Here is a 9,425-nt window from a genome sequence, read left to right as displayed (position 1 = left end):
CTTTTAGAGTATCTAACAAAGTACTTACCAAATATTACTGCTGCATTACCCAATTCTCTGGTCTTTGACATCTTTTTTCCTCAAGAGACTGACCTAGCTATAGCTAGGACTGGCATCGTTTTGACTTACCATCCAAGTAGCTTCACTAGATGCTGTCAACAGCACCCAGACTTTTCACAGAACTGGTGGGCAAAAGATGGGAGACTGGTCCCTTCCCACTTTGGAAGTGCATAATCACTAGTAAGATTTTATGTTGTCCAGGAGTCACTCGAGCACAGCATGGACTATCACGTGTCTGCAACAAGGCCACGTTGCCTTTGTAGCTCTTGCAAAGTACAAGCTGCCAAGGAACATCATTGTGCGACTACAGACCTGATGTGCAACAACTAAGTTTTTCACATCCTCATCTTTATTCAAGAAAGAGCATGTACAAAACATGGCACATGGAAATACCTACCCATGTCAGTAACAGTTGTTAACAGAAATAAATCCTGTTGAAAGCAATAAAGGGAAAGCTGTTCTATAATAAATTTCTGCAGGTTCTGATACGACTAACACAGTTGCTTGCTTTAAAGGAGTAGCCTTTAGCCAAGGTAGCTGGTTACTGCTTAGTAACAATAACCAAAGCATAGGAGATGCTCAGTGAGCCAGTATACTCCTGGAATTGGGTCAGATCCTTAGTGTACATTTTAGTAGTCGGATGTATACTTATTTTTGACATTCCAATGCTTTAGGTGTTACTTCTGGTAATGTTTTGCAATTCATGATACTGCTTAGACAGAAAATTGGGCTTTTCATGGAACTTGTCATTTAGAAATAGGCACATTCCATGAGCTATAGGAATTCCTCCAACTCTAAGGGAAGAGAGCTGCTGGCATCCAACGCTGTCATTTTTGGCTGCAGATTACAGGGTAGTTTTTCCTGTATTTTGGTGCATGTTGAAATGATTCAGTAACTGCAGCTCTCTATCAATTCTTAGGTATGATGCCATTCTCATGTTTCTTCCTTTATAAAGTGTTCCTGGCAATTAGGTTTGAGAGTCATGCTTTAAGGCAGATTGCATCTTATGTACATAATGATTTGTCTTTAAAAATCCAATTTACTTGGTGACCAATTTATGATCCCTCACTTCTTTGTGGAAGAGTACTCATTTGCTGAATACAGCAAATACGCTGTTACTGTGATACAGCACCATTAGTTTTCAAGTGACTGCTCAAAGCCTAAGTTCCAGTGTGTGTACTCCCTTCTCCCACTACTGACCTCTTTTCCCCACACAGCAAGCAGATAACATTGTCAGCATATTCCTCACAGGGCAGTTCCACTGTTGTGGTCCTTCCATGCTGAAGCGGCAGCCCATAAAACCCAAGTTCCTCTCTCCCTCACTAGACAGAGATGGCAACACAAGCTTTAGACCTTGCTTTTCTGTAACCACAACTTCCCTCATGATGCCTGAATTTCTTTTTTACAAGTGTTTCATACTTATGCTTCCATACCACTGTCACCTTATTTACTTCCTCCTATCTCCTGGATGACACCACCTTCAAAAAGCAGACTCGTTGAATTTGGGTACCCATTTTGCTTTCGCCCCATCTTTACAGGGCCTGCCTGTGATTTCCATTGTTTTGAGTTATTACAGATCTTCAGTATCAACAACTCTGTATACCCTTATGACATTTTAAAAGGGCAAATACACTCGGGGGTTTTTCCATGTATTTAAGCTCAACACTCATTTCCCTAATATTGCTACTATCCTTCCTACAGAGGGCAGCTCCATGTTTTCGGACAAGCGCCATTTTAAATATGCAGAGACAGTGATTTTGGTTCACATGCAGTTTCTGAAAACAGTATCTGCTAAACAAAATCACAGCAGCTGTTTCAGCAGGTTTTTAAAAGCACAGCATCCCAACTCCAAGCCAGAAAAACTCTTCAGGTGTTACACTTCCTTCCAGTTACAGATCATCCACATTTGTCAGGCAGCACTGACAAAGTGTTCCAACTCATCACTGGAAAAGAAGAACAAGGTCTAAGTAAAACAGTTCATTTAAGGGAGAAATTTCAAATTGCAAGCAAGCACACACCACTTTGGATACATTAAGGTGTTACCATTTCTGTTAAAAAACAAAACCACCGCCAAACCTAAAACCCCACATATGTTATAATACTTCTCAGAAATTTTAAAATCAAATCTTTTGGTCTCATCTCAGATTCCGGATCCGTATTAGGCTTTTCAACAAGGAATTCAGGTTCGGGATAGGATCATCACAGACAAGACAAAAGCAATAACAAAAATGTACATGTACTCTTTTTCTATAGGGTTTCTGATTGCAATACAGAAATTGAACATTCTCTAGCCCTTTGACAAATTTCAATAACATACACTTATTAAAAACCTTGCATGTAGGTTTGAAAGCTAACCAAGGTTAGGCACAGCTATCAGCACACATTCTGCCTTGGGGAACAAGTGTTCTTAAATTCCAACTATGTACAGAATTAATTACTATACCAACTTACCGTATCAATTGATCAGTTACTGTATTAAGTATATCAAGAACTGTCATAATACAAAAAATTTCCAAACTGTAAGCACAGAGTTACTTTGGACTTAAAACGAGAAAACGTTTAGAAGCTTTTCAATTACGTACCTGAATAAGCTAAAACCATTTGTTCCTACATTTGTGACCATTTTCCTGTCCAAGAAGAGAGAGACCTTTATTAGTTCAGAAAAATTTTCTTCCATCACTCAAAATACAACTTGCCATCTATTTAGTCTCTCATACAGACCAAACTGCATTATTAAACAAGTGTTGGATTAGTATCAGTACCCCGCAAGCTCTGTAAAACTTAACTTAGAAGTGTAGTCGTGCCACAGTACAATTTATTTTGCTTCTCTTGCCAGCTATTGCTCAACTTAGCTACAAACTATGACAGGCAACTAACCAATCAAGTATAATTCCCCCTCTCCTATCAGAATCAAAAAGTTGATTTCTGAAAATTAGCTAATACCTGCTTCTCAGCTTCTATCAAAACCCACCAACAAGCAAGCATTAAATAAAAAACTGCATCCAGACCACATTCCTCTATGTCCGACTCTCCTGCAAGCAACAGGAAAATGGAGACTACCTCTGAACTAGAACTGAAAGTTAAAAAAAGGCCAAGACAAATCATTAAATGTTTCACCCCGTTTTCCATAATGCAGTTATGCACAAATCCCACTCCACTTCAAATATGCCATTTGTAATAGAACAGTTTAGATGTCACCTCCTGCTTATAAATGGGATTGACAATGAAGTTTTTAAAGCAGTCATTTAAAAATTATCATTAGTTATTATTTAAACCAGTTTTGCCAAGTTTCAGGGTATGTACAGACTATGAAGCCTATGATCTTCAAACACTTCACCTGTTCTGGTGTTAGTCTAAACTCAGGAGTCAGATTCACATGTGTTTTTCATCAAGCAATCAATCAGGTTCACAACAGGTTCTTCACCAGACATACCAATGGTTTTAAGCACTACTCCCACATCAAGCTTTTAAATTAATCATAACATTTATTGGAATTCATACCTTCAATTGAGAACCAGCCTTCAAGCATCCCTGCAAAGACATAAAATGCACTGGTTAGTTACATTAGCAAGGCTTGCTACTTCCAACTTTTCTCTAGATCAGCCATGTTAAGTCACTCCACTTTCTACTTGTAATATTGCCTGTCTCAACAGTACAGCATTTTACAGGTAGCACTGGTGCACAACACATTTCACTCACACATGTGAACTTCACATACTGGGACAAAGCTTGTTCATCAAAAGAAACTGCTGGTATTTAGCAAGGTATTTAAAGGTACCTTTCTTTACTAAGGAGTGGAACTATAGATTTTGTAGTAAGACAGAAAAATTAGAACTTGTCCTCACACTTTAGAATTTAACTTCTTAAATAAAAACAAACTGTGGATATTCAAGAACTAGTGCAATTAAAGTGACCTTCCTTGAAAAAGATTACATTCAGATACTTAGTTAAGAATGAAGTTCTTGGAGAAACCTCTACCAATACTCTTGATGCACAGTAAGCATCCACAAGCATGCTTTTTGCCTGCTGGAAGTAGAATGTTTACTAGCTCTTCTGAATTAGTTTAGCTCTGAGGCTGAAACAGCTTTAATATAATTCATTACAATTCACCACCAAATTTCACCTTTAATGATTAACATTACTTTTCCTAAATGCTCACGTCTGACAGAGTCCTAAGTTAACAGTCCTAAGAGGGTTGAAAGCGCAAACGTCACCACCAGCTTTCAAACACCAGCAACCCCTGCTTACCAGAGCACTTTTAATACCTGGCTAATGTTTGTTATTTGCCCACAGGATACCTCAAATTATAGGTGTCTAACACTTCCCCCTCTCTCTGCTCTTTAAAGATGCTAGCTTTTGCAAGAGCAGATGTCCACGTCAACATGGACCAGAGTTTAAATAATGCACCAACATCCTTATTCACAACCTGGAGCATGATGGTATCTAGCTTGTACATAGGGACAGAAACAAAAGTAATACCAACTGCGATAATGACTGAAAGATTAAGTGACTTTTGAAAGAATTATGTAAGTGGTTTCATCTCAGTAGCCAGATCCGTATGAAGTTTCTCATCAACATATCAGGTTTGGCAGTTTCATCATGATTCACCACTAAAGTATCAGTGACTGGGAATTGCAAAGTAATTCATACATCCATACATTCCACAAAATAAGCTTTGTGTCTTTCATATGCAGATGTACTGAAAAAGGAATATGTTACAATTAACAAAAAATTTCAGCTGCTTAATCAATAAATACTACCTCTATCTGTTGTACTACAGTTGCCAGGAAATCTTTCATCAGGACGCCTGACATTCCCATCATTAGAAACCGTTCATGCCGTTCTAGAAATTTGAGTAAAATAATCAATTACAACATGTTCATGCGTAATACAGTACAACTTCTTATTAGGAATAACCAAGTTTTACTCCTGTGGATCCCTCTTCCTCCCAACCACCAGTTGTAAGCATTTGAGTCAAATTAAATTGAATACAGATCCTGAAGTTACTTCTTCGCATTTCCAAAAGGTGAGAATATCAACTATGCTCTTTAAAAAATGAATACACATTTTTATTAAAAAAAAAAGGAACCACACTTGCCTGTTTACTTTAACAAGTCTCTAGATGTCCCATTTATTTTCTTCACCTAAACACTTTCTTATACTAATCTCCTGATGAAGTGCAAGTTCGCAATTAAAAGCCATCCTGAGGTAATCTTTATCAGATTTAGTATCAACAGTTCAGATAAGCATATTTTACCAGCTCCTCCAGCCAAATAAACCATTCACCAACTCCCCAGCCTAGACAGTTCTAGATGATGTCAAACATGCCTGAAATACAATGCTACCTCAATTTTAAAGCTAGTGACACACCTAGTTTGATCATACATATATTTTGCCAATCAATTTATCATATTAATTTATCCCCAGTGATCATTCAAAACGTACATAGCTTTCAGGAAAATCCACTTGTGTGTACCAAGTATTCTTCTACTTCTGACGGTGCTTCCATGAAGGACTAAAATTGAAATTAAACAAAAATTATCTTTTAAAGAAGAAAATGTCTCTTGCTGTGGTCTAACATCACCTCCCATGTTACTATGTCAGAAACATAATCAACAAGCACTAAAAATTCACTTTTTCATACAACAATTCAGTATTGGTCTAGAACAGTCTTCAATACCTGACAAATTGAAATTTTGTATGCACTAGAAAAAAATTTACCCTGAACTGGTTTTAGACCCTTTTGTATCCATTACAATTTCTGAAGAACCAAGACATTCAAGCTTCTATTTCAAAAATATTTGAGTGGCCATGCATTTATTCACAATGCAACAGCACTATCTGTCCATAGTTTGCAGGATCATTACCTCAATAATTACGGTCAAATATGGTCAAGTACCTAGATTCACATTAACTCCAACACACACCCAAGGCCAGAGAGCTAACTCACACCATCTCCAAAATCAGTATAATTTAGCACAAGTTAACCATCTGTACTTTTGACAGACAAAAAATATGGAAACCAAGTAAGAAATAGAAGCATGGAAGCAACAGAAGTGTAGTGTTACTACTAGAGCAACAAAATAAAAAAAAATCCAGAGCCATTACCTTAATGTACAATGTATTGGACACCACTGTAGACTTCCTCTCCATCATACCTAAAACCAAACAGTAAACAAGCTTAACACTTGAAATCAGCAGGTTCTTATTACCAGGCCACTAAGTCCCACACATTATGAGACAATAATCATCAACAATCTCTAAAGTCCCAGAAGCTATGTTAAGTACATAAGACTAAGTTTACAGGAGGCCTTTTCGAGAGCAAGAAATGCAGCCAGTTTTAAGTAACAAAGGAGTTATGAGTTGCGTCCACTTGAAATACCATATTAAAAGCACTGCAGAAATAACTGCATGTAGCCATTATTAAGCTTCAGTCCAAAGGATTTTTAACAAAAATTCATCATCTCAAGGTTTCAGTCCTTTAAGTATAAGCACTGATTTCAATTGGTTTAGAGAATTCAGTTTTAACCACATAGCAAGTATTTAAATTCAACCAATTCAACCAGCCAAAGAAACACATGACAAAGTATTTGTTTTGTCATACACAATACTGAAAATATGCAGCTTCCAATGTTTCTCACTCTGCACCATGCAGATCAAATAAACGTAGCAATCCAGTAAAGATAACCTAAACACGTTTTGTTTCAGAACACAAAAAAAAATTAAGCTATGGAAAATCTTGAGTTAAGCTTGCTTGTTACACCAAATAACCAAGGGTTACTAATGGCTTGTAAAGATTCAAAAATTTTACTGTGTGGTAATCTTAACATGTGACTCAGGCTATCATTAGACAAGCTATTTCAATACAGAATGAATGCACCCAACAACTGCCTACATGAATACAAGCATCTCCTAATCTCTGCTTGCAGATTAGAGCCGGGAATCCTAGCTATATTTTTTTATTGTATTGCCCATTCTTCCAGAAGGACTACGGCTCAATGACATTAGCATCACAAGAGGGGAAAAAAGGCATCTTACGAAGTTTTTCGGGGTTTTTTTATTTTTTAAAATATATCTCCCTTTATTCTGCTGTCTCATTGCCTAGCAAAAAAACAAAAAGGAAACATCAATAGTTAAAAGGTTAATCTCATGAGTCACATAAAAAAAACATGCAAAGATTGTGCTGTTTGGTTTTGTTCTTGGCACAATATGTGGATTTTACAGTAACTGTATTTTTAGAAGTCTCCTGTTGTAGGGCAATTCCGTGATACCGATGACTGAGCCCTCTGAAACACACACAGGCAACACACACGTGTGCACCAACCCTATTCCTAGTTTTTACTTTCATTAAAAAATAATCCAGCCCCCAAACCAGGCAACATGAAATTATTACTCCTCCCTTAATCCGTTTAGTGGAGGACTTGGTAGTGTTAGGCTAATGGTTGGACTTGATGATCTTAAAGGTCTTTTCCAACCTAAACGATTCTATGCCAAACGAGCAAGGCAACTCCACCTTATTCAAGGAGCCCTGACCTCTCACTAGAACGCCTCATTCTCATCGTGATGTTTAGGCCGCCTTCGTTCACCAGCATTAGCCGGCATTTGCGGCACCAACTCAAACGACAACCGAAGGGAAAGGCTGCATCGCTCTGCCAAGGGGCTGCTCCCAACCCCAGCAACTCAGAGCGGGCGGCGCTGGCGGCCACCATTCGTTCACCAGCCCCCGAAGGTACCCGACACGACCCCCTCCGGGCCGGCCAGCGATCAAAATGGCGCAGGCCAGGCAGCGCCTCGCCGGGCGCCGCCCGCACCGGGGCAAAATGGTAGCCCGCCGCCCATCCCAGAGTGCCCCGCGCCGCGGGACACCGCTTCCGGCGGCGAACCGCCCGCGCCGCGTTCCCGCCTCCCTCCCCGCGGAGGCGTGAGGCCTGCTGGGACACGTAGTCCTCCCCTCCGTCCCCTCGCCGCCGCGGTTACAGCGGGCCGGCGGCCACCGCGGCTGCGGCCCTGCGTGCCCCCGCCGCGCTGAGGTGCGAGCCTCGGCCGCCAGCTCCAGCATTAAGCGCTACGCGGGCGAGCATCCCAAGCAGCCAAGCACATACACATAAAAAAAAAAAAAGCAGCCCGGTTGCCCCGCCAGCCCCGCTGGGGAAGCAGGGCGTACCGCAGCCCCGGCCGCCTTCACCGCCGGCGCCACCGCCTTACCCACCGCCACAGAGGCTCCGCAGGAAAAGGGAGGGCGAAGGCGGCGCTCGCCAGCTTTATATGTACGCCGCGGGGTGGGAACGAGGCTGGCCCCGCCCCTCTGCCCGCGAGCCCAGGGGCGGGGACTCTGAGGCGCTTGAGGGTGAGGCCGCGCTTTTCCCGCCCGGGGAGGGACGGGGGCGGGGGAGAGGCCCCGGCGCCCGAATTCGGGCGCCGGGGCCTCTCCCCCGCCCCCGTCCCTCCCCGGGCAGTGCGGCCGCCGGCGTGTTCTCCGCAGAGTTCGTCGGTGGCGGCGGCCTGTCCCTGCCTTACCCGGCCTCCTCGCCCCGGGCCCCTCTGGTGCAGGCCCTCGGCGGCCCGGGAGGCTGCTGCCAACATGGCTGCCCGGCCTCCGAGCGGGAGAGAAATCGGGAGGGGGCTTCCCTCCCTCGCTGGGGTGGTGTGCCTGAGGGGGAAGAAAGAACAGGCACTCGAGGCAGGCCCAAACGGGTCGTGTTTATGCATTTTGCATTACAGGGTTTTTGCACAAAACGCAGAGCTAGCAGGTGAAGGGGGGAACGTTGATGCCGCTCCACCTCCCAAACTTGGAACTAAATATTTCATTTAGTACTTGTTTCTTCTATCAATCTTCTTTTACTGTTCGGCTCCAACTGGTTAACCACCTATAGCTATGCCTGAATGTTTCAGCTTTCCTTCGTCTCTAATTAGATGTTTCTGAAACCTTAACCACACGCACACCCTTTCCCTTTTTGGAAATGGCATGCAACGCTCTATCCCTGTATAACATTACAAGTCATCGGGGCTGAAAACTCTTACCCACAACAGACAGAAAGCTTCCTATACTTTTTCATTCTAGAACGTCTTAAGGGTGCTGTTCCACAGTGAACCTAAAAGTGGGCTGCCCCAATCCCAGCGTGGCTTTAGCCACTGGAAGTTCTACGGTTGCACCTCAGTCAGAAAGCGGCTTAGTTTCCAGCTGAATCAGCCTCCTCTGCTGCTGGGGAAGTGCTAATGAAAGAAGTGGGAGCAGGTATCTGGGCTACAGTGGCGATGGCAGGAGTGCTACAGCCCAGGTGATGTTTAAACTGATGTGAAACCACGTCCTGAATTCTCATACTATTTATGGAGGTTCTCACTAATTGTTTATAAATAGCCCAACT

The 9,425-nt window shown here is 42.1% G+C and overlaps 1 long non-coding RNA gene and 2 other non-coding genes across 4 annotated transcripts; all 3 read right to left on the bottom strand.

The window, feature by feature from the left end:
• Positions 1–387: 387 nt before the first annotated feature.
• Positions 388–8,298, bottom strand: LOC142593225 (uncharacterized). 2 transcript variants are annotated; one of them, XR_012830935.1, is made up of 7 exons: positions 8,270–8,298; positions 6,169–6,218; positions 5,506–5,575; positions 4,821–4,903; positions 3,562–3,591; positions 2,643–2,687; positions 388–2,003 (listed from the first exon to the last, which is right to left on the bottom strand). It is a non-coding gene; the product is annotated as an uncharacterized LOC142593225 (long non-coding RNA). The 2 variants fall into 2 exon arrangements; XR_012830934.1 differs by lacking the exon at positions 8,270–8,298 and having other exon boundaries at positions 6,169–7,737.
• On the bottom strand, positions 2,198–2,268 carry LOC142593370 (small nucleolar RNA SNORD50). The gene has a single exon (XR_012830979.1). It is a non-coding gene; the product is annotated as a small nucleolar RNA SNORD50 (small nucleolar RNA).
• Positions 4,599–4,665, bottom strand: LOC142593371 (small nucleolar RNA SNORD50). The gene has a single exon (XR_012830980.1). It is a non-coding gene; the product is annotated as a small nucleolar RNA SNORD50 (small nucleolar RNA).
• Positions 8,299–9,425: the final 1,127 nt, after the last annotated feature.

This window comes from Pelecanus crispus, chromosome 3, assembly GCF_030463565.1.
Source record: "Pelecanus crispus isolate bPelCri1 chromosome 3, bPelCri1.pri, whole genome shotgun sequence".
NCBI classification, from domain to species: Eukaryota; Metazoa; Chordata; class Aves; order Pelecaniformes; family Pelecanidae; genus Pelecanus; species Pelecanus crispus.
Note: the sequence above shows the minus strand (reverse complement) of the source record. Positions and strands in the feature narration are given on the sequence as shown.